The following is a 22760-nucleotide window of genomic DNA, read 5'->3' as shown; positions in this document are numbered from 1 at the left end:
AGTACATGCTGCTGTAACAAAAACATTTCCCAACTTGGGATCAATAAAATATCTTATCTTAAGATGATCGATGGCTACTGCCATATTTGCTAAATGTGCATCTGAACCTTGACAAGTGCATGTTTCAGGCTTATCAATTAACAACAGGAGGGGTCACAGACATAAGACCAGCTGTCATGTGGGTATATTAATGCTGCCCATTATGGACACAAGCAATTTTCACCCATGTATTAATTATATGTTTTAAATTTGATAACACCAATGTGTTTCGTGTCCCCTAAACCTCCAGGGATGTATACAGTTTAATACTGGCAACTTCTAATTGTGGGAAATACGAAAACGTCTTTTAAAACTACATTTCCCAGTAGAGACGGGCCATAGAACATGTTGCGAAACACACAATAGCCAGCAAGTGTAATTCTGGGGGGGAGGGCCGGGCTGGACCCGTCCAAGTCCAGTTTTGGATAGTCTGGCGTGGTTCCATTCCATTTCAAAGAGCTTTGACGCTCAGCGTAACCTTGTCACACTGCCACTCCAATATCCAATCACAGAGCTTGAGGGCTAATCACGGGGTTTGTAAAGCAAGGCGGATGCTGTAGTCCCAAACGATAGCTGGGGATTCTGGGTAGTGTAGTGTCTTCGGAAACTATGTAGTGTCTAAACTCCGAAAAAACTATTTGTTTCTCCGAATCGAAGGTTAAAAACACAAAAGCATTGTACACAATTTAAACCAATCAATATTGTGTAATTAACAAGGATAAACTGATGTTTTTTAGTGGATGAGTAATGGAGATATCACTGCGTAATCATTTGACAGTGTGGGGAATACTTCCGGTTTTATTATGAAAACTTCGAGACCGGAAATACTGTTTTCACCCACGCTAACTTTACATGGAAGTTGCCCCATATACAGTACACGTTCTCCTGGCGAGACCTCAAATCATCTTCGTATATCTATCAAACTGTAGATCCTACACATCCACTGGACGTGGATTATAAAAGTACAATATACACTTCTCGCTAGAAATCTAATAAGAAAGCATTTTAATGGCCAAACTATTCCACAATTTAGGATTTTCCAGAGAGGGTTATTTGTGAATAAACGACCCTCCGGAGCGTTTGCAATCGACAGGAGCATGTTGTTTCTTACACGACCACTAGAGGGGCTACACTTTAAAACTTGCCTCTGGGTCGTGCTGAACAATCGACCTATATGGTCGTTTTTTGTAGGAGGACAGGCTGGTTATTTTATCTGGACGACCTGCTGTTGCTGGCTCGCTCCAGAGAGGAAGCTGCTTTACAGACGGGACAGCTCGTATCTAACATGTCAAGCCTGGGTTTCATAATCAATTGGGAGAAGAGCTGTCCTCTTCCATCCCAGATCATCATGTATTTGGGAATGGAATTCAACTCAGCCCGCATGAGAGCACGACTCTCACTGCGGAGAGTGGAGAATCTGACAGCTCTCCTCAGGCACGTCACACCCGGCAGGGTGGTGACAGCCCTTTCCGTGATGCAGCTGTTGGGCATGATGTCAGCTGGTCACGTGGTGATCCCCCTGGGTCTCCTTTACATGAGGAGACTTCAGAGGTGGTTCATTCGCCTGCGCATCGACCCCGTGCGTCAGAGGAGACGCATGGTGGGCGTTCCTCCATCCGTAGGGTTAGATCTGACCTACTGGAAAACTCCCCACATCCTGTCGGTGGGGGTTCCCCTCGGCAGAGTGACGTCACACACCTCGGTGTTTACAGACGCATCGCTCTCAGGGTGGGGAGGAACATGCATGTCACAGGCAGTGGGGGGACAGTGGCCGCCGCACATGTCCCTTCATATAAACGCGCTGGAATTACTCGCCGTATGGAGAGTAATTCAGCACTTTGTCCCGTTGCTGTGGAATCATCATGTGATGATTCGGACAGACAACAAAACGGCGGCAGCCTACATAAATCGTCAGGGAGGTGTACGATCAGCGCAGCTGCTGGACACAGCCAGGCGGCTGTTGTGCTGGGCGCGCACACACATGATCTCGATCAGAGCAGTGTATATTCCCGGCGAGCTGAACAGAGGGGCAGATCTCATGTCCAGAGGAGGTCCTCGACAAGGGGACTGGAGCCTCCACCCCGAGCTGGTCTCCCAAGTGTGGAGCAGGTTCGGGAGAGCAGAGGTGGATCTGTTCGCTGCTCGCGGGAACGCGCAGTCTGCTCTCTGGTTCTCCCTGAGAAGGCAGGATCACCCCCCTCTGGGGGTGGACGCGTTCGCACACAGACCTTGGCCCAGGGTGTTACTGTACGCTTTCCCACCAGTCCCTCTGATCCCTCGGTTCCTGGACCGAGTGCAGGAGGAGCGACTGGTAGCGGTATTAATAGCCCCGGAGCGCACGGGAGCGTCCTGGTTTCCCTGCATGCAGCGGATGCTGTCAGGGAGACCGTGGGAAATTCCGTGGCGGAGGGATGCTCTCTCCCAGGTGGAGGGAGCAATCAGCGGTCACCCAGTGTTAGTCCAACGTTTGTGGGCATGGCCCCTGAACGGGAACACTTAGAGGGGCTCGGCCTCTCTCAAGATGTTGTGAGGACTATTCAGGGATCCAGAGCCGCGTCCACCAGGGCGTTGTACACAGCCAAATGGACGGCGTTCCAACGGTGGTGTGTAGGAAAAGGTGTGGACCCCGTGGCGTGTCCCCTGCCTCTCGTGCTGTCATTCCTCCAGCTGTTGCTGGACAGGAAATTGGCCCATAGCACGATAAAAACGTATGCGGCTGCCATCTCGTCATGCCATGTAGGGTTTGGGGTCAGCACGGTGTTTAGTCACCCGCTGACAAAACGTTTCCTACGAGGAGTACAGAGACTCAGACCGGTATCACACGCTTTAGCGCCTCAATGGGATGTGGCTGTAGTGCTGTGCGCACTAGGTAAAGCCCCTTTTGAACCGCTGGATCAAGTTCCCCTGAAGTTTCTGTCAGCCAAGGTAGCGCTGCTCCTGGCTCTGACGTCAGCTAAAAGGGTGAGTGATTTGTCTGCTCTCTCTGTGGCTCCTTCATGTCTCCAGATCCAAGGAGATGGCAGCTCAGCTGTGTTACGCCCGAACCCGGCGTAGGTGATCACAAACCGAAGGTGATCACAAACTCGTTCAGATCGAGAGTGATAACGTTGGAGGGCTTCTTTCCTCCGCCTCACACATCAGAGGAGGAAGCCACATCTCATCTCCTCTGTCCCGTGCGCGTGCTGGCATGCTATGTTACACGCACGGCTGCGTTACGCAAATCCCAGCGTCTGTTTGTGCATTTCAGAGAGCGCTCATTAGGGCAGCCTCTATCTGCACAGCGCCTGTCACACTGGCTGGGTGAGGCGGTGTCACAGGCGTATGTTTCCTCTGGGTTGGATCCACCGGAAAACATTAAAGCGCACAGCACCAGGAGAATATCAACTTCTACGGCATTGTTCGGAGGAATGACAGTGGAAGACATTTGCACTGCTGCATCTTGGTCTTCACCCTGTTCGTTTATTCGTTTTTCTTTGAGGGATGTCTCCCATTCCTCTCTGACACATTCAGTACTGAATAGTCTGCCAGATTGAGGAATATCGGGGATTTTCCAAATTGCAGGCCTCTCTCCTGCCTGTCGGCATGTAGAAAGCGGCCGTTGCTCCCCTCTCTTGATCGTTTTTAACAAGTAAGACTCTACTTTTTAAACGACAGGTAGCCCGAGTAAGCCTACCTTCGTTCCTTGATGGGGAAATATTCATTTTTTAATGCTATATTCCCTGGGAACGTGATGCTCCATTTACGCACGGCGAAATGGACATGGGTTATTAACTGAGTAGGTGTGTTTTGTGCTTCTGGTAACGGACGGAACCAGTGGGGCGTGGACTACATCCTGCTTCGCCCTTAACCCAATAGCGATAGCCTTAGAGGGCGAAGCCTTATACGAAATAGTACTAGGGTTACGTATTGTAACCCAGCCTCTATGAGTATAGGCGCAGCCCTCTAAGGTTCGGGCCCCACTGGTGCCACGAATAGCTGAAGAAAAGCTGTGGGAGCGGATTGTAGGGCCTACTTCCTATTTATACGGAAGTGAGCCCGGAGGTGGGGCCCACGTCGTAGGTGGGCGTGGAATAAGTCTGTCAGTGCTGCACACGTGCAGTGGGGTTTACCCAATAGCGATAGCCTTAGAGGGCTGCGCCTATACTCATAGAAGCTGGGTTACAATACGTAACCCTAGTTTGTGCGTATTGTGTTTGTTTCCCGGGGAAAACACTCACGAGAAACACCGGCTGTTGTTAAGCCTGCAGTGATGTTAAATTACTCCGTTCTCCGCTTGTAATTATGCCGTTATAAGCTTCAAAGTTGTATTTATGACCTGAATTTGCCGAAACAAGTTTAATATTCTGAAAGCCAAGACTTTGTTTAATTGAAATCAGATGAAAACAAACTGTCACGGACCCTGCCGTGTTATCTATGATTACTATACACCTTACACAGGGGTGAAAGTGGTTTGAATTTCTTGCAGGTACTATAATGCTACCCCGACCTTCATTGGTTCATATTGTTCTCCTCCCGCCCCCAGCTTCATGAATCCCTGAACACAAACTGGCTATATAATGAATATAGGCTGTCCATGAATGCCTGGAAGTCCTTTGTTCCCCCTGTCACATCCAGTGCCTGGTCAACAGCAAGCTCCAGTCTGTGATTAAGGCAGTGCCATAGTATGATGCCTGCAAGTCATCCTGGAGCAACTTCCCAACACCTGACTTCACTCCCAGCATGACACTGGCCCCATCACTGCAAAATCCAATGAGGATTTCTCTCAGCAACTCAACAGTGAAGCCATTTTTAAGCAAGCAACCCATAATCTGTTCCTTGATATGAGCAGCAGACATACTATCCAGCTCAACCAGGTCCAATGGAAAGGCAATGGGCTCCATGTCTCCATCAACACTAGCCTTCAGGAACACAATTAGTGTTGATTTGTGTCCAACACTGGTTGACTCATCAGCCAATACTGTGATTTTGCTCTTGGTCTCTATTATGTTTTTTAGAAGTTCCTTTTTCATCTGTGATGACACATGCTCAATTATGTCAACACAGACAGTTTCGCTATGCAAAACACGCCCTAAATCAGCAGAATGTGCATGCTGCAGGTCAATCAGACTCTCAAAGTCTGTGAAAGGCTTGTTGTTCTTGGCCACATAATAGGCTGTCATGAATACCTTGGCAGTAGACTCAAACAAAGACTCCTGACTACTCACGTTCATGTTCAGAAGAATATCTTTCTTTGCTGTCTGAAGAATCTTGACTGCTTCATTATGTGCTGCAGAGTTCTTGTGCTCATGGATTTTTTTGCGCAGTGATGAAAGCTGGACATCCCTTGATTGACCAGCTGGGATTATCTTTCCATATCAGCCCACTGAATAGGAATATTAACACCACGGGATGCCATGACAAAATATGACAAAAAAGTTTTCGCTCAGAGCGTAGTCCAGTTTGTGTTTTAACAACACGTCCCTTTTTGCGACTGGCCATCCCACTTCTGACACCATATGTTATAAAAAGGTTCGATGAAAAAACTAGGAATTAAATAAGATGGCTAGAGTCACCAAAAATGTATCCTTAGGTGCTTTTATTAACACCAACGTGCTGAAAAAACACAAAGTAACAAGGATTGTACAGGAAGAAATCAAAATCCTGCTATATACATACAGGTCGAGGACATATAACTGGTACCTCTCTGCTCTACAGCCACAGTCAGACTCCCTCAAAACACTTGTGGCCAGGGTTTTATACATGTTAAGCCCCTCCCCATAGGATAATCCACTATTTATACCCCTAACCAATGTCATTCTAATCTACAAACACATTCACAATGCAAGACAAATTACCCAAACACACCACATCAAAATAGGTCAACATATTATCTCTTTGACCACAGAAGCCCCAAACAATAACATTTTTATACTTGCAAGAAAAGTGCCACCCGCGCCCATGCACTACATGGTATGCTCCAATTGCGCACAGGTGTTCCCACTGATTGCACCTCTACTTAAGGCCGCTTCTTTCTGTGGCTCTGTTTGGCCTTCACAACCTTGAAGGAGAGGGTAAGCAGGTTACTTGCAAAAAGACTTCCAATAAATTAGGTTTGAACAAACAATGACTTGGGTTTTATTTGATCAAATGTGTGTTACCCTCAGTGTGCCTTTTACCATGCCCCTATGCCAACTGTGATGAAGGCTTCTTCTTCACACACTACGTTTTGATAACAGTTAAATATTATTTTGATAATAACATATATTTCAATGTTGATGAATTTCATACTGTTCATTCATAATCTGATTACAATTAAAAAAATAGTTATATCAACAGCCCCATAACACACAAACACACCTCTTTCATAAATAACACACTTGTTCTGCAATAATGTTTTATGTTTCCTGTAATTTTTGTTAGGAAAGGACATGCCCGAAAGACACGACATCTTCTCCTTCTCTCAGGGTCAAGAGGAACATTAAAAGCTGATGTTATTAGATTTTAAGACCAGTACAGGACATTCACTAAGAAACTATTTTTATTGTGAAAACAAAGATCTGCACACCGAATATTTTTGTAGTCTATCAGGACCATCATTTGTTTGTGACGCTGCCTGCACCTCAGAGAAGGGGTGGTTATAGTCAGGCTTATAAAGTGTGGCGAAAAACATAGTCAGCTGATCGATGCACCTATTTCCACATCTACACTCCATCAGCTGATTATTTCTATTTGCCTCACTTTAATCAAATGTTTTAAATAAAAAGCACATATGGACAGAAGGTGTAAACCTATTAAATGTATAAGTAAACACATTTAGTCAAATAACGTGACAGACTAGGCCTGTGCAGTTGGTATCAGCTTTGCCCAGCATGGGCTCCTTCATCAGCCCTGGTCCTCCTCGCTGAGGAAAGACCCTCAGTCCTCTCCAAACCAACAGACAGGACGTCCATCACACGGAGGTTTCTCCCTGAAGTCTCTGCAGCCCTCTGGACACCACGCTGTCTCAGTCCGTCCACACTGAATATGAGAGGGGAAAAATGAAAATAATAAATGCTTTAGACAATAAGAAACATAAAGTTGACTGTTGAGTTGCTCAGTTTTTTTAGATTGTCAATACTATTACTGTATAACTAATATCTCAGGTTAAGAGGCACCTTCAAATAAAGATTGGTCTTTAAATACATGTTGTCTTTTGAATTGTTTGTCTAAAGTCAAGGATCTAGAACTGGTACTTAGTTTTAATGATACAGTCTGGTTATTATGCTGTTTGGAGGAGGCATCACAGGTAAGAGCACTAACTAGCTGTACACATGTACCTTAGCTTGACTTAAATGTATTACACGTATAGTTCAGTGATGGCAAAATATAAATAACTAATGTCATGCAAACATATTAATATTTGCTTGATTCCAGAGTTGAATTTAGCACAATTGCATACAAACGTTAAGGGATTTTAAGATTCTGAAGTCTTCGTTCTAAATAGTAAATAGCATGGATAATTTACAAAGGCTTTAAAAACACAGCAGGAGCCCAAGACAATTATAAAACTTGTCATTATTTCAGTACAGTTCAATTGGTTTTATTTTCATAAACGGTTATCAACTGTTAGTGCCAAAGCAGTAGGCTATAATATATGAATTACTGCTGTATAGACTACAACCACTATTTGTTTAGCTAGCATAAACTCAACAAAGCCATCGTTAGCTGGCTAACTGACGTTATTTTGCCGCTAAACTGCACGATATAAAACGGTGGTCTTCAAAGCGGATTTAATCCTCAATCACAATAATAATATTCAAAGTAATACTGGGCAAGTAATGGGCAAAATGTACCGTTGATTGATGCGCCATGTCAGCGGACTGGTAGCGACACGAACCGTTAGCCCCGCAGTCTCCAGTCACCCGAGCCTCGTCCTTCTGATAGCTCCGCCCCTTCGCTCCAATCCCCCTCCCTCCCCCACATCTACAGGTGAAAATTACTTTTGCGACACATTTATCGCAAGAAATGTAGCAAAAGTCAAGACCGCAGATTCGTCGATTTATACTGCCACAGAGCAGATTCGTCAAGTTGTAATGACTGATTTGAGAGGTTGTAATAAATAAAGTTGCAGTTATAATGGAAAATATATTTAAAAAATATGTATTTTTCTGCAAGTGAACATTTCATCACTAAGTTCATTTTTTTTCTACAAGCTACAACACTTTTTCTTTTCTTCTGTGACTTCAAATTTGGTTCACAGTTACGTGGATATTTTTTACAAGTGTAAATTTGGTTCACAGTTACGTCGATATGTGTAAATGTATGCACACAAACTCAGATTTTTTTTCTGCAAGTGCTCACATCAGGTTTTCACGCTCTCGCATTTTGCACCATATCTACCTTCATATATTGTAGCTCCCGTATTGCCAGACGAGCTTATCTCGAAGATCACCGATCAACCAGAATTTAACAGGTGGAGTCCCGACTCAACAAGGTGCCCAGCACTGCTCGGGCCACGCTTGGAGCGGAGACGTCTAGCCTGTAAAAGCGGACAAAAGTGAGCGGCGAAGACCAGCTCGCCGCTGCACAGATGTCTTGGATGGAAACACCCTTGAACAAAGCCCAGGATGTAGCCAGGCCCCGAGTCGAGTGAGCCCGCAGACCCGAAGGTGCTTGCAGATTCTGACTCGTATAGGCCAAAGCAATCGCCTCCACGATCCAGTGGGATAGTCGTTGCTTAGTAACAGGCTTACCCTTGTGAGGTTTAGCCCAGGACACGAAGAGTTGGTCATTAAGACTGTTACGTGCTCTTTTGATCTGTCCATATATGTGTGTAGAGCCCGGACTGGACACAACAGATCCTGCTGCTGCTCCCCGGAGGAAACCAGCTGCGGAGGAAATGCCTCAATGTCAATTGGGGTACACGAACCAACCACCTTTGGTGTAAAGGCAGGGTTGGGTTTCAACAACACTCTCGTTTGCCCTGGGGCGAACTGAGTGCATGAGGGATGTACAGACAGTGCATGGATATCGCTGACCCGCTTGGCGGATGCCAGGGCCAGTAACAGCACTGTCTTGAGTGACAGATGTTTCATGTCAGCTCCTTCCAGGGGTTCAAATGGGGTCATTTTGAGCCCATTTAAAACCACTGCCAGGTCCCATAAGGGCACCAGCGACCTGGAGACAGGGAGGAGCCTGCGAGTTCCCTTCATAAAACGGCAAACCAAAGGATGTTGGCTAGCCGTCTTACCCTCAAAGCCCACATGGCATGCAGCAATAGCAGCCAGGTATACCTTGATCGTGGAGAAAGCTCTGTGTTTTTCGATCAAGTCCTGTAGAAATGATAAAATCACCCCGACAGGACATTGAAAAGAGATGTGTCCTTCTTGAAGGCACCACTCCTCAAACATCCTCCACTTACAGTCGTAAAGAGACCTGGTGGAGGAAGTTCTCGCACTCTGAATAGTGTTTATCACCTTCTGAGGGAGTCCCACTGTATTCAGATTGTACCACTCATGGGTCAGGCCCATAGTGCCCCGCGCTCTGGGCGTGGGTAAAGGATCGCCCCCCCCGACAATCTGTCCCTGCGTGGTGGGGGCTGCCATGACTGCCCGCACAACAGCTGATATATCCCCGCCAGCCCGTACATTGCGGGCTAGGGTGGAAACATCAGAGTAATTGTGTGGCGTTGCTCCTTCACTCTGGCCAGAGTTGGGGGTAACAGAGCCAGGGGTGGGAACGCGTACAGAGGACCCGGAGGTCAATCGTGTACGAGTGCGTCCCCGCCTAACAGTGCGTTTAAATCGTGCATTAAAGAGAACAGCTGTCATTGAGCATTTTCTCCTCTTGCGAACAGACTTAACGCGGCTCCGCCGTAACGCACCCACAGCGGACTCCCGATCCTTGGATGAGGAGTCCTGTCTGCATAGAGTGGTGCACAGAGGCGGATTTAGGATTGTAGGAGATCCGGGGCTTAGCCCAGGAGTTGTTGGGGGGGGGGGGGGGGGGGGTAAAGTGCTATTTTTGTTACAAGTTAAATAATTAACTGTATTAAACAGTTAAAAACAAACCACAAACAGTACCACACACACTCAGATGGCCATATTATCTATAATGGTTGATGTCAAACAAAAAGGTTTCATCAAGCTGTAAAATCCATTAGTATACCGCACCGCTATCGAACAACGCCGACACACCGTCCTCTTCCGATCTACTGCACATTGCTTATCGTTTTATAGATCTATTCTCATCCACCATCTTTGTTTGTGACGTAAAGAGTGTAAGAGTCACGTTTCTGAATCGGGCACTCTGAGTGGATGCAGTCACAGCCAATCGGATTTAGAGTGTTGCCTGTCAGTTCCGTTGCCTGTCAGTTCCGTTGCTATGGTTCCGTTGTTATGTGTACTGAAACGAGAGCCGGTATAATTCCACGAGCGAAAACAAAATAAAAATTGGAATACGTTATTTTAGTGTCTTAAAAGTAGACTGAGGTATGAAGGGTTAATGTTACATCTTAGAATAATTTGTAGTCATGTTCTGTATACATACTAACATATAAGGGTATTGACTTAGTGTGGGTTATCTTTTTGTCGCTGTTTTTAATTTAAACTGAGTTGTTGTGTTCATCAGTAAAGTGGAACTTCTGTGTGAACTATTCATATCTTAAACTGCACTGTAACTTTTTATTAATGTACTTTTTCTTTTAATGTTTCTTTTATTATCTTTTACTGTTTTTAAATGCCTTTGTCTGAATGTCTTTCATTTTTGTAAAGCACCTTGAATCAGAGTCCTGCACAGGTCTGATTTTCAAGACCCGCTCCCGCCCCGCACCCGCGACGTGCAATACCGAACCCGCCCCGCTACCCGCACATATTGCCAATTAGTTCCGCAACCCGACCCGACCCGTCGGCACAAGATCCGCAACCCGACCCAAACCCGCATAGCCTATATGAGCAGTGAAAACGTGCAGCGGCATATTTGTCTCAAAAAGCGTGGGATGTTGGTTATTTTCTCCATCTATAGGATGACACCAAAAGCCTCCCAGACGTTGGATTTCGCTCTTGAGGAAGTGTTATTGAAAATGCTGTATATTCTCCACTAGAGAGCTTCACCTCCGCCATTTCAAATGTGGCGCGCACAGCAGCAGATCGATGCGCTGCAGAGGTTATGATTATGCACGGTCCCGCGGGGGAGAAATCTGAGGATTTAAACATTAAACTAAATTATTATTATTTTAATATATTTATTATGCAATACCCGCGACCCGACCCGCATCATCTTTGTTTTACCCAGAACCGAACCCGGAAAAAAGCGTTTGAAAAAATACCACTCGCGAATCACCTTTTTTGCGGGTCACCCGTCGGGTACCCGCGGGTACCCGACCCGATGCAGGACTCTGCCTTGAATTGCCTTGTGTTGAAAGGTGCTATATAAATACACTTGCCTTGCCTTGGTTACTCCATGTTTACTAGCTATAAGATTAACGTTACATCACTCTTTTTCACTTCTTACTCAGTCAGCCAGAGTGCAGATATCACCATTAGATTCACAAACCTGAAACATCATCCATTTCTTCACGGCTGGTGATGACATTGTTGTCAGCTGCTGCTGCTGCTGCTGCTGCTGCTGCTGCTGCTGCTGCTGCAGATGCTGCTGCAGCTTGTGGAGCCTGCTTAGATGAAAATAACTTTCTAATATCCATAACTTTATAGGCTATTAGCTTAAAACTCGTCAGGCACTAGGAAGGATCACTTCTTCTTCAGGGCAGGGAAGGCTACGCAGTACGCAGGCTAATGTCCCGCAGCGGCTGCCTCTCTGGTGGACTCCGGTGCTGCACATTACTCCCGAGATATTTTCAACAAAACAAAACAAAAAAAATTAATTTTTATTTTAATTTAAGTGAAACATCCGGGGCTTTTCAGAAAACATCCGGGGCTTGAGCCCAAGTAGCCACCCCCTAGCGCCGCCCCTGGTGGTGCACCTCTGGACAGTAATTCTGTCCCTAGGTGCATAACTCCCGGTACCTGTGTCGTTCTCAGAGAGAGGAGACGTCTGCCGCTCCAAGGGATCAGTTTGTGTGCCAGTGTGTGTGACTGGAGACAACGCAACCTCCCCTGGCGGTTCATACACGATATCGTGTTGTCTGTCCTCACGAGGACATGGTGTCCTCTGAGAGAAGGCAGGAAGCGTTTTTGGGTGGGGAACACCGCTAAAAGCTCCGGGTAGTTTACGTGTGCCCGCTGGAAGTCTCTGCTCTAGGGACCTCTCACCGGGCGACCTTCGTAAATCCCCTATCAGCCTGTCTGACCTGCGTCCGTGGTGACCAGCTTCTGTGAAAGGACGGCACCCGTAGGCACGTCCCACACTAGAAAAGTCGGGTGTAGTGCCACTACGCATTACATAATAACCAAAACTCTCCGTACGCCGTGGCGTTCGGGGTTTAGTTTTATTATGAGGCCCATGTTGAGTGGGTGCTTTACGAGGACATTTTCCCCCGTAATCTGACTCCGCTCGGTGGGCATTATAGATAAAACCCTTCTTTCTAGGAGAGAGAGAACCTCTCTCTCCAGAATATGGGTTGACTCTCTCTGGGTTTGTGAAAACAGATAAATTATAACTGTTTTGAGAAGCCCAGGCAGATGTCGTGAGTATCTCCTGCTGTATGCTCCTTAGAGCCAGCTGGGATGTCACGCTTACGGCTCCAGCCGGCACTGCGCATGCACGTGACGGAGGTGCCCTTACAGCTCCAGCCGGCACTGCACTCTAAGACAAATCTGTAAAATTACGGCCAATGTGGTGTAACATTTTACTGTTTAAGTACTGTAATCGACTTTTACATTACTTTTGCCGTTGAAAACAGTGTTGCCAGGTCTGCTTATTATAAGTTTCCCCCAAGATTTTATTTGAAAATAGCAGATCTACAAGCTCACAACCATATTTATATATTTATATAAACAGTCCATGCTCACAACGCATCGCGTTGAGGCACGTTGTGATCTGCTATTTTCTAATAGTTGCTGTATAGGTTTAAAGTGCTCATGTGGCCCACTTCACTTATTTTGGGCTTTTTTTTCCTTGACCTTGTGTCCCTCACAGAATCTGGCAACACTGGTTGCGCATTGCATTGTGGGTGCTTTTGCCCGGTAAAAAATATCTGTGGTGGCCGCCATTACAGGAATCCGTCCGCACTGAAAGTTAAACTGAAAGTCTGCTCGGTAGGTTGGTTCATTGTGTTTAATTTGGGAATGGAACCTCATTTCTTAATCAAAAAGGATATTTGTGGTAAACATAAAGTTTGTGTTAATGTTAAATATTTGTTTTATTACGTGGACGTCTGGCAGGTAACTCTCTTCTAACTGCAGTGTAAGACCAAGAAGTACAAGCTTCTTGAAGAATATGGGTTGTTTTAACCCAAAGATTTATAAAAGTTATTTCACCGCAAATTTTCTGATGACAGCTGTTGGAGTCTACCGGACCAGGTCCGTCCTCCGCGCAGATCGTTTGGATATGGCCAGAGCGGGGTCGCCGTCCGGATGCGCCGATGACCTTTCTTAGTTCTGAGGGAAAAGGAATTGTGTCCTAGACACTATTCTCTGTTAGCTGTACAAAACTAGACTTTGCACTCCAATGGATTGTTTCTTCAAATAAGCACTTTATTACACAGTTCAACAATTCAATCCATACTATACCACAAAACGCCAGCGCCTTGGACTCCTTCTTGAGTTCCCACCGTGACAAGCTCGTCAGTGTGAGATCCCAGTTGAAGTGAGTCCAGAGTACTGAATACATCCTGCTTATATACTGTTCCTAGCGGAGCCCCCACCTTTGCTGCTCTCTTGTGGTGTAATCTGCCTTTGCTGACCCTAGCAACTCTTAGGTTAGCCTTTGGCGCGCTTTTGTTTACTTCCTTATTTGCTTTCACTCACAAGACTGCCCTTGTGAACTGTTGCGCCTGCTTGGTGGGTGATTTAGTGATGAGTTCTGCAACCTTTTGGCTTATCAGTTTGGACATAACAGGATGCCTCTGTTCTTAATCTGGTTGACCCCGCGTTTTGTACCACAAAGTATTGACAACGTATATTTCCACTGGTTGCTCAGCAGTTGGACTTTAACACAGTACTGTACTTTTCCACTCAGACAGCTCAATGTCTTTTCCAGGCCCACTATTTCTTATATTCACTGCCACATTTGCCTTATTTTTATCCTTCAATCCCCCTTTTGCCCCATTCTAATGATTGGGGCAACAAACCAACGCTATTGTTTATGTACATTTATGTCAGCTGTTTTAGGCTTCTGTCTCTCTTTCCCACATTCTGCCATACGGTGGTACTGGTGGTGCTGTCGGGAAAGTGTCCATTGCTGCCGCTTCTTCTTCGCCTTCTTCAATGTCTGGGTTGTTTTCTAAGGATAGCAAGGCGAGTTGTTGGCCCAGGGGAGTAGAAGGTGCTATGGCGGTACTAATTATTTTGTCCACCATTGAGCGGATACATGGGATGCAGCAGCACCCGCACAAGGTCAAAATTGCTGCAAACACGGCCATTGATACCAATACTGAGGTGACCAGGGTTTTGTATTTACCGAACACTGACATCCATTCGTCCCATTTACCGTTGATACCAGATTGATCTTTCATGCGGGAGTTGAGAGTTTTCAGACCGTCCAGTGCTATTTGTAGAGTGCCATCTGCAGCGGTGTTGTTGGGAATGAAGGTGCAGCATTGCTCTCCGAACATTGCACATACTCCGCCTCTTTCTGCTAGGAGCATGTCTAGGGCCATTCTGTTTTGATAGGCCATGAGTGATGTGGCTTTCAATTGCTCACTAACTGAGTCCGGCATGTGTGAGGTTTCCTAGGCGTTGGACATTATAATGAACGTAATTGATGCGGTCTGCGTTTTTATTGATGACACACCAGGGGCAGATGACGGATGTGAAGCCGTCCGCTACTTGATCGGCTATTTTGTAGTCACTTGGTACGCCCCGTGGTACCCCTATTGCGTCTATGTACGTTGGATCTGGGTCAATCATGGCTTCGCGTTTGACTCTGTTCGTAGTATGATAGGGGTATTGTTCTGCCAGGTTTGTTATGTCCCCTACTTTTAATTCATTGGCACACATTGGTTCTACCGGGGCAGGAATTATGTGGAGCAGGGGTCTGGCTCCCATACAAACGAGGCAGTCATCGCCTGTGTCTAGCGCGGCTTGTTGTGCCATCAGTAACCAGTTGTTGCTGTTTGCTGAGCGTCCCGAGATTCTAGTTGCTACTTGGAACTCTTGATCAGTTGTCCACTCCTTAGTGGAGTGGATCACCACCCCCTTTTGGACGGATAATATGTCAGATTGTGGTCTTTTAATGCGACTGGACATGCATACGTATATAGAGAATTGGGGGCTTGGCGATGCCTTGGGCCATAGATAAAAGGATGCGCAAGGGGTTTCATCTTTCTTGGGTTGGGGTACCCCCGTTAAGTCTAACTGTACTATGAGGCCAGATGAGGATTTTGCTAGATGTACTCTTTGCCTTACTTTTTTCGCTGTTCCTGTTGACGATGAACTCCAATCCGCCCCTGTCTCTCCCACCAAGTCGGTCCACGCTCGACCATAGCTATATCTTTCATTGGGATCGCCTTTTCCGAACCAAAAGTCTAGCGTCATGTACCATTGGTATTTGTTTCCCCACGACCCTCCTTTTTGGTTGCGTTCGTTTGACAAACTGGTGTACGGGATGAGGGTAGTGGTGCTTGAGTCCGAGGGTAGGCAAAGTGTCAGCGAGATGTGTCTTAATGCATCTTTCTGGTTACATTGGGTGAAATTTGCCATATCTACTGTGCCGGCCACATTGCGGACGTGTCTAGTTAGGCTGTTTTTTGGAGGAAAAAAGGTATCTTGCGTAGTTTCATTTTGTGGGGAATTTGGATTATTACTTTGGTCAATGATTTGCCTCCCCCTTTCACCCACTATGATAATGATTATTCCAGCAATGATGAAAAAACAAAGTGCTAAGGCCAAGCAATAGAGGTGTTGGTTAGGTCCTGAGTTCTTCTTCATCTTCGTTTTTCTTGTAAAAGTTCTTTGGTGTATCAGTGTAGGTGAGTGTCTCTTGTGTGGTGTGTGTATGTGATGCGTGTGGTGTACCGCCTACTTTGGGGGAGCGGTCCCTTGTTGTGCCTCCTCGCCGGCTGTTATCTCCTGGGCTGCCGTTGGTTCTCCTGTTGTCTCCTCCTCCTCGGAAGTGGAGTCGATGTCCACACTTGGGGGTTGGGGGGCTTCGGTTGTTTGCCTGATGTTCAGTTGGCCTAGGTCCTGGATGGTGTCAGCGAGGGTACTGGTAGGTGCTGGTGCTTCCACACACCTGCTCCAGTGGTACCACGTGTCTCCTTTTCCGTCTACTCTGACTGCATGATCTGTTCGCTGGGTTACCTTGAGTGGTTCAGAGAACCTTGGAGCACACCACTTGGGTTTGATCGTCTTCAGGCGGACGTATTCAGCGTCTCTGCTGCCCTCAGCTTCCTCTGTGTGTCCTTTGGCTCTGGCTGCTGTGGATTCGTCCGCAAACTCTGCAACGAGGCATTTTAGTTGTTTATAGTAGGCCTGGTGCCCCACTCTGTCATACAGTTCCTTTGAAACCGTGGCTCCCGCCCCTGGGCCTGGGAACTGGTGCCCATGAGTCATCTCATATGGAGTGAACCCAGTGGTCCTGCAAATGGAACTCCTGATAGCCAATAGGGCGAGAGGTAGTGCCTCCAACCATGTCATTCCTGTTTCTTCCATCGCCTTTTCTAGTTTCTGTTTTAGATTTAAGTTCATTCTCTCAACCTTTCCCTGTGATTGTGGATGATACACTGCTCCAAATCTGTGGGTTAGCCCAAGAGAGGCTTCCACCACCGCTAAATCGTGATTTTTGAAGTGGCTGCCATTGTCACTGCGAATCTTTTTGGGGAACCCGTGTCTTGGAATGTAGGTTTGTACCAGGAAGTTGATTACAGACTGGCTGTCTTCTTTTGCACAGGGGATGGCTTCTGGCCACCCTGTGTAGGTTATGTGTGGCTGTGTCAGAGACTTTTCTAACCTGGTCTGTCTTGCTGATGTCATGGTGAAGGCCGCTGAGTTGACTAGGGCTACAATGCTATGGCTTGTGAGCACTGTGAGTGGGTGTCTCATCACTATGTGTTGGATTTTCCTTAGTACTCTAGCCACTCCAGCTGCATGTCTGATGCATGGGGGTTCTTTTGCCTCTGCTGCATCTAGTGCTACGCTAGCATACAGCAACATTTTCTGCCTGGACTCTGATCCCCCTTTTTCTGGAAAAGTACGCCGTTTACGGTGTTTTTCTTTTTCAGAAACATCCAAGAAGAAGGGTTGTTGATAGTCTGCTGATGACAGGGCGCAGACCGTTGACATGTCCTGTTTGCTAACCAAGAATATTAAACTTTAATCTTTTCAGCATTCCAGACCATCATTTAAACAAGCAGCCTCTTATCTAAACACTAAGCATTAAGGTTTCTACACCACCCCCTGGGAAACTATTGCACAATTATGCTGTAAAATCATTGCATCATTCCTCCAGAACCATCTGAGACAAGCATGTCTCAAGATTTTGTCATAATGAGCACAGTCAGTGATGCAGCTGTAGTCAGTGGCAGGGTCCCCAAACAGCTAGGACCGGCCCTGGTCAGTGGGCTCCAAGGAAACTCTCCCCCAACGGGTTACAAAATAAAACGGCTGAGGTCAGGAATGCTGAAATATGTGAATGTTAAAACAAACTAATGATAGTAGTCTGCCTATTCTTTATTACTTCAGTTCTAAGTTAATAGGCAACACAAAGACACCCTCCTTAACCACTATACTAATCTTGTATCTACTTGGTTAATTCTATTAATTTTCAAATTGTTTATCTAAGTTGTGTTACAAGCATGGTGATGTAACAGAATACACAAATAACTGTATTCAATCCGCGCCGTATTTGAAAACTGTAATGAATTTAAATCAATGTTTAAGGACGTAATATAAGTTAAATATATTGTTAAGCTAATTACTGTTTTATTGTGAAGGCATCTCTGGTGAACAGCGGCCTGTGGCTTTTATTTTGAAAGGCCGTTCCGGAAATATACTAATATACTAATATGAACAGTGAGTTTGACTTCTATAAACACGGAAAGTTACGATAACAATCGCTCTAATGCATTAAATAAAGTCATGAAAGAGACAAGGAGGGGAAAAGGCGTGTGGAAGCAAGCAATGAACTGAAAATGCCACCGATGCTCTGTTTTAACGTGAACCACTTTTTACTTTCCCTTAACGTTACTGTCTGTAATATAATTGTTTTCCTTGAAATATAATTAAGTACAATCCTTAGTTAATGACAAATACCATGACATTCACAATGTAATGCAATGGTACCAATCAGTTCTCAAAACCCCTCATAAAACCACAAAGTGACGTAACTGTATCCTCCAAAAACTATGCTAAAAACAGCAAATTATAGTTTCTTATTTATTTCAATATCTACTACTTGAGCTCCCACATTGATCTATTCATTTTCAATGTTATTCACTCCTTGTTTTAAATTCAATGCTCTTTCTTCATGCATTTAAGAAGAGAGAGAGAAAAAAGAAGGAGGGGGGTGTGGGTACTCTCACAGACACCCCGGCTGGAACAGGCATTCCAGGAGGAGGGGGGGGCTTCCTTGAAACAAGAATGACTTCGTATCTATTTATCTGACTAGGTTAATATGTGTTCACTTGTATTTATTAATACACTGGACAAATCTTGTCGTTACTCTTAATGTCCTTATTCTTATTTATTTGAATGTCCGTGGAGCAACACAGAATATTGAAGAACAGAGGGCAGCTGACCACAAATGAGCTTCCCCTGTTATATAAACATTATTCTGACTGATAAGCGTTCAAAAACCCTCCTGTTTATCACTTAGGCTACTACTTTTTGTTTTATTCATAACCTAAAAATACAATTGTGATGAATAGCTTGCTCTTTTTCTGATTGAAACAAAGAGTACTCTTCTACAGAATCCGAAAGTGGGGGGAGATTCTTTCACAGACAAATACTGACACCCCGGCTCCGGCTGGAGCTCTCAGCCTTTTCAAGAGAAGGGGGGCTTCTTTCAACAACTAACAACAAACTATTGGTATACCAAAACATTTACCAACATAAAACAAGGTCTTTACGAATCAACAATGACAACCAACAGACAGAACAATCAACAAACAGCAAACATTGTACACAGATATATTAGCTACTGATACGGCGACCAGTTTTACACCTTTCCTTAGATACTAGAGTCTCCCCTAGTTTTACACTGTACTATTGGCTACTAGTTTGACTAGTTTGACACCTTTCTTTTAGATACTAGAGTCTCCCCTAGTTTTACACTGTACTATTGGCTACTAGTTTGACTAGTTTGACACCTTTATTTTAGATACTAGAGTCTCCCCTAGTTTTACACTGTACTATTGGCTACTAGTTTGACTAGTTTGACACCTTTCTTTTAGATACTAGAGTCTCCCCTAGTTTTACACTGTACTATTGGCTACTAGTTTGACTAGTTTGACACCTTCTCTTTGGACCGCGGCGGATCCTCATAAATTACGGGTTCCACCCGCTTCTCATCACAGATTTGTTTATACCCTTGTTGATCTATTTAGTGCACACAATTTTATTTACGTTTTATCTTTACTTTTTAGCTGAGACAATTATTTCTGCCATTTTCACACAATCCTAAAATGTAGTGGTATTTCAAACACATCTATTTGTTGTAACAGGCAGATGCTTACCTTGATTCTAAGTTACCCGGGTTTTTGATTGTGTGAGATGGTTTCTTGTAAAAGCCGTAAACTCAATGTTTTTTGGTGTCCTCTCAGAAGGTCATCGGTGTCCGGACTACCCGCTCTAGACCATCACGTCACGGGGTCACCAAGCTGTTGGAGTCTACCGGACCAGGTCCGTCCTCCGCGCAGATCGTTTGGATATGGCCAGAGCGGGGTCGCCGTCCGGATGCGCCGATGACCTTTCTTAGTTCTGAGGGAAAAGGAATTGTGTCCTAGACACTATTCTCTGTTAGCTGTACAAAACTAGACTTTGCACTCCAATGGATTGTTTCTTCAAATAAGCACTTTATTACACAGTTCAACAAAGATATATCAATCCATACTATACCACAAAACGCCAGCGCCTTGGACTCCTTCTTGAGTTCCCACCGTGACAAGCTCGTCAGTGTGAGATCCCAGTTGAAGTGAGTCCAGAGTACTGAATACATCCTGCTTATATACTGTTCCTAGCGGAGCCCCCACCTTTGCTGCTCTCTTGTGGTTTAATCTGCCTTTGCTGACCCTAGCAACTCTTAGGTTAGCCTTTGGCGCGCTTTTGTTTACTTCCTTATTTGCTTATTTGCTGTTGCGCCTGCTTGGTGGGTGATTTAGTGACGAGTTCTGCAACCTTTTGGCTTATCAGTTTGGACATAACAGGATGCCTCTGTTCTTAATCTGGTTGACCCCGCGTTTTGTACCACAAAGTATTGACACCGTATATTTCCACTGGTTGCTCAGCAGTTGGACTTTAACACAGTACTGTACTTTTCCACTCAGACAGCTCAATGTCTTTTCCAGGCCCACTATTTCTTATATTCACTGCCACATTTGCCTTATTTTTATCCTTCACTATGAACTGATTTGTAATATTGTGCATACAGTATTATTCCACTTTGGGTCATATTGGGGATTGTACTCAAATGTTTTACTGAATCTCTCTAACTTCATCACGTATGTGCTCCGCCCCCGACGTGTCTCACTGCTGTTCATTTGAGTCCGCCATTATAGCTCCTCTCGGATGAAATCACTCAAACTTCCAGAAGTTTGCCCACCGTGCTCTCGAGTCTCACTGCCGGAATTTGACCGCGCTACTCTGGTAAGTTACCTCTTGCCTTTGCACAGTATTTAAATGATTTGTTATTCATTTCTGCATCTAATGCACTTTGTGTCGCATGGTGTGTTAGTTTGATTTGAGCTCTTGTTAGCTAGCCTAGATTTAATATCTGCCTCACTTGAAAAATGATTTAAACCTGTAAGACAGTATTTTATATTGCTTTAAGTTATATCTCAAAGTGGAACGTTTGTGTTGCAAAAGTTCTCTGGAAAATTCGAACCGCAAATGGCGGGAGTTTTTTTTCTTTTTTGTTCTCTGATCATTTTGTGAAAACTTTGCAACCCAGCTAACCTTCAATTTTTTTTTCTCTTTAGGCTGAAACTGAAGCAACTGGCAGATAAAGGGCGTCTTCAACCTGGTAAGCCTTGCTGTGGAGAAACTATAACGCACGGGGGGGTGCATGCTAGTGTGTGTGTGTGTGTTAAGATGAGAGATAAAAACCATCCCTTGATTGCAAAGTTAATGCAGACTACCTTTGCCCTGCAGCGCAATGAGATAATCAATGATGAGCTACCTGTTGGAGAGACCCTGGAACGCTGGCCTGCCTTGACAATGGAATATTTTGGATATTACAACTATATAATAATTTTGTGTGCCTTTGTCACTGATAGCTTGGCATGTTTACTCAGATTTAGCATGTTATGTTTCTGTTTATCTCAGCTGCCTTCAGTCCACATATAAATTGTACTCTGAATTAAATAGTCATTTTATATGTTGGCAGAGTTTCACAGGATAACGAACCTCAACCTGAAGAACCACTTTTACAAGGAGTTGGATCGGCATGCTGTTGAGCTTGTACAGGAAGAAGGCGGCACGCAAAGGCGAAGTGTCTGAAGTTCAGCTCTTCACCGCCTATGACCTCCAGGTGAGTCGGTTAAGCCTCTTGGTGTTTTATTATCATACTAGACTGGAGTTTTCTGTGTGTGTGTTGGGGGGCGGGGGGTCAGCCTGATAGGGTTAGATTTATTATTAAGATACTTGTGTTTGGGGAGGGAACAGCAGTGTTAATGTTATTGCACCTTGTTGTTGTGCTAATGTGATACAGGTGGGATCGCAGATGCCGCAATTGCTTCAAAATGGTAATCTCTCCAGTCATGGAAGAGCCCTTGTGATATAAATTGTTGTGTGGCTATGCTGTTTAGCATCCAAAGTAAAACAAAGATATGTTTTCGCACTCAAGGATCAAGGTGACGTCCATAGCCGACGTGCTGCTCTCCTCCCTGCCTGGATCTCTGCACGAGGATGACTCCAGGTTTCTGAGGCTGTGGCATGTAAGTCAGCATAATAACTGTTTTCAATGTATGTGACAGATCATCAAAAAATATAGTTTATCTTATAAATATACATACACAGACACACACACACACACACACACACACACACACACCACACACACACACACACACACACCACACACACACACACAACACACCACACACACACACACACACACACACACACACACACACACACACACACACACACATACATAGACACACACACACACACACACACACATACATACATACATAGACACACACACATACACGTATACAAACACAGGCACACACATGCAGACACACACAGATACGCACATACACACACACACACATACATAGACACACATACACATACATACATACATAGGCACACACACACACACCACACACACACACACACACACACACACCCACACACACACACACACACACACACACACACACACACACACACACACACACACACACACACACACATATACATAGACATACACACATAGACAGACAGACGCACACATGCACACACATATACAGTACGCACAGACAT

At 45.1% G+C, this 22760-nt stretch overlaps 2 long non-coding RNA genes across 2 annotated transcripts; one reads left to right on the top strand and one right to left on the bottom strand.

The window, feature by feature from the left end:
- Positions 1-6756: 6756 nt before the first annotated feature.
- On the bottom strand, positions 6757-7924 carry LOC139432994 (uncharacterized). Its single transcript, XR_011642567.1, has 2 exons — positions 7851-7924; positions 6757-7035 (listed from the first exon to the last, which is right to left on the bottom strand). It is a non-coding gene; the product is annotated as an uncharacterized lncRNA (long non-coding RNA).
- Positions 7925-13118: 5194 nt separating this feature from the next.
- LOC117468331 (uncharacterized) lies at positions 13119-21492 on the top strand. Its single transcript, XR_004554467.2, has 4 exons — positions 13119-13211; positions 20828-20915; positions 21248-21291; positions 21420-21492. It is a non-coding gene; the product is annotated as an uncharacterized lncRNA (long non-coding RNA).
- Positions 21493-22760: the final 1268 nt, after the last annotated feature.

The sequence above is a fragment of the Pseudochaenichthys georgianus genome, chromosome 23 (assembly GCF_902827115.2).
Source record: "Pseudochaenichthys georgianus chromosome 23, fPseGeo1.2, whole genome shotgun sequence".
Classification (NCBI taxonomy): Eukaryota; Metazoa; Chordata; class Actinopteri; order Perciformes; family Channichthyidae; genus Pseudochaenichthys; species Pseudochaenichthys georgianus.
Note: the sequence above shows the minus strand (reverse complement) of the source record. Positions and strands in the feature narration are given on the sequence as shown.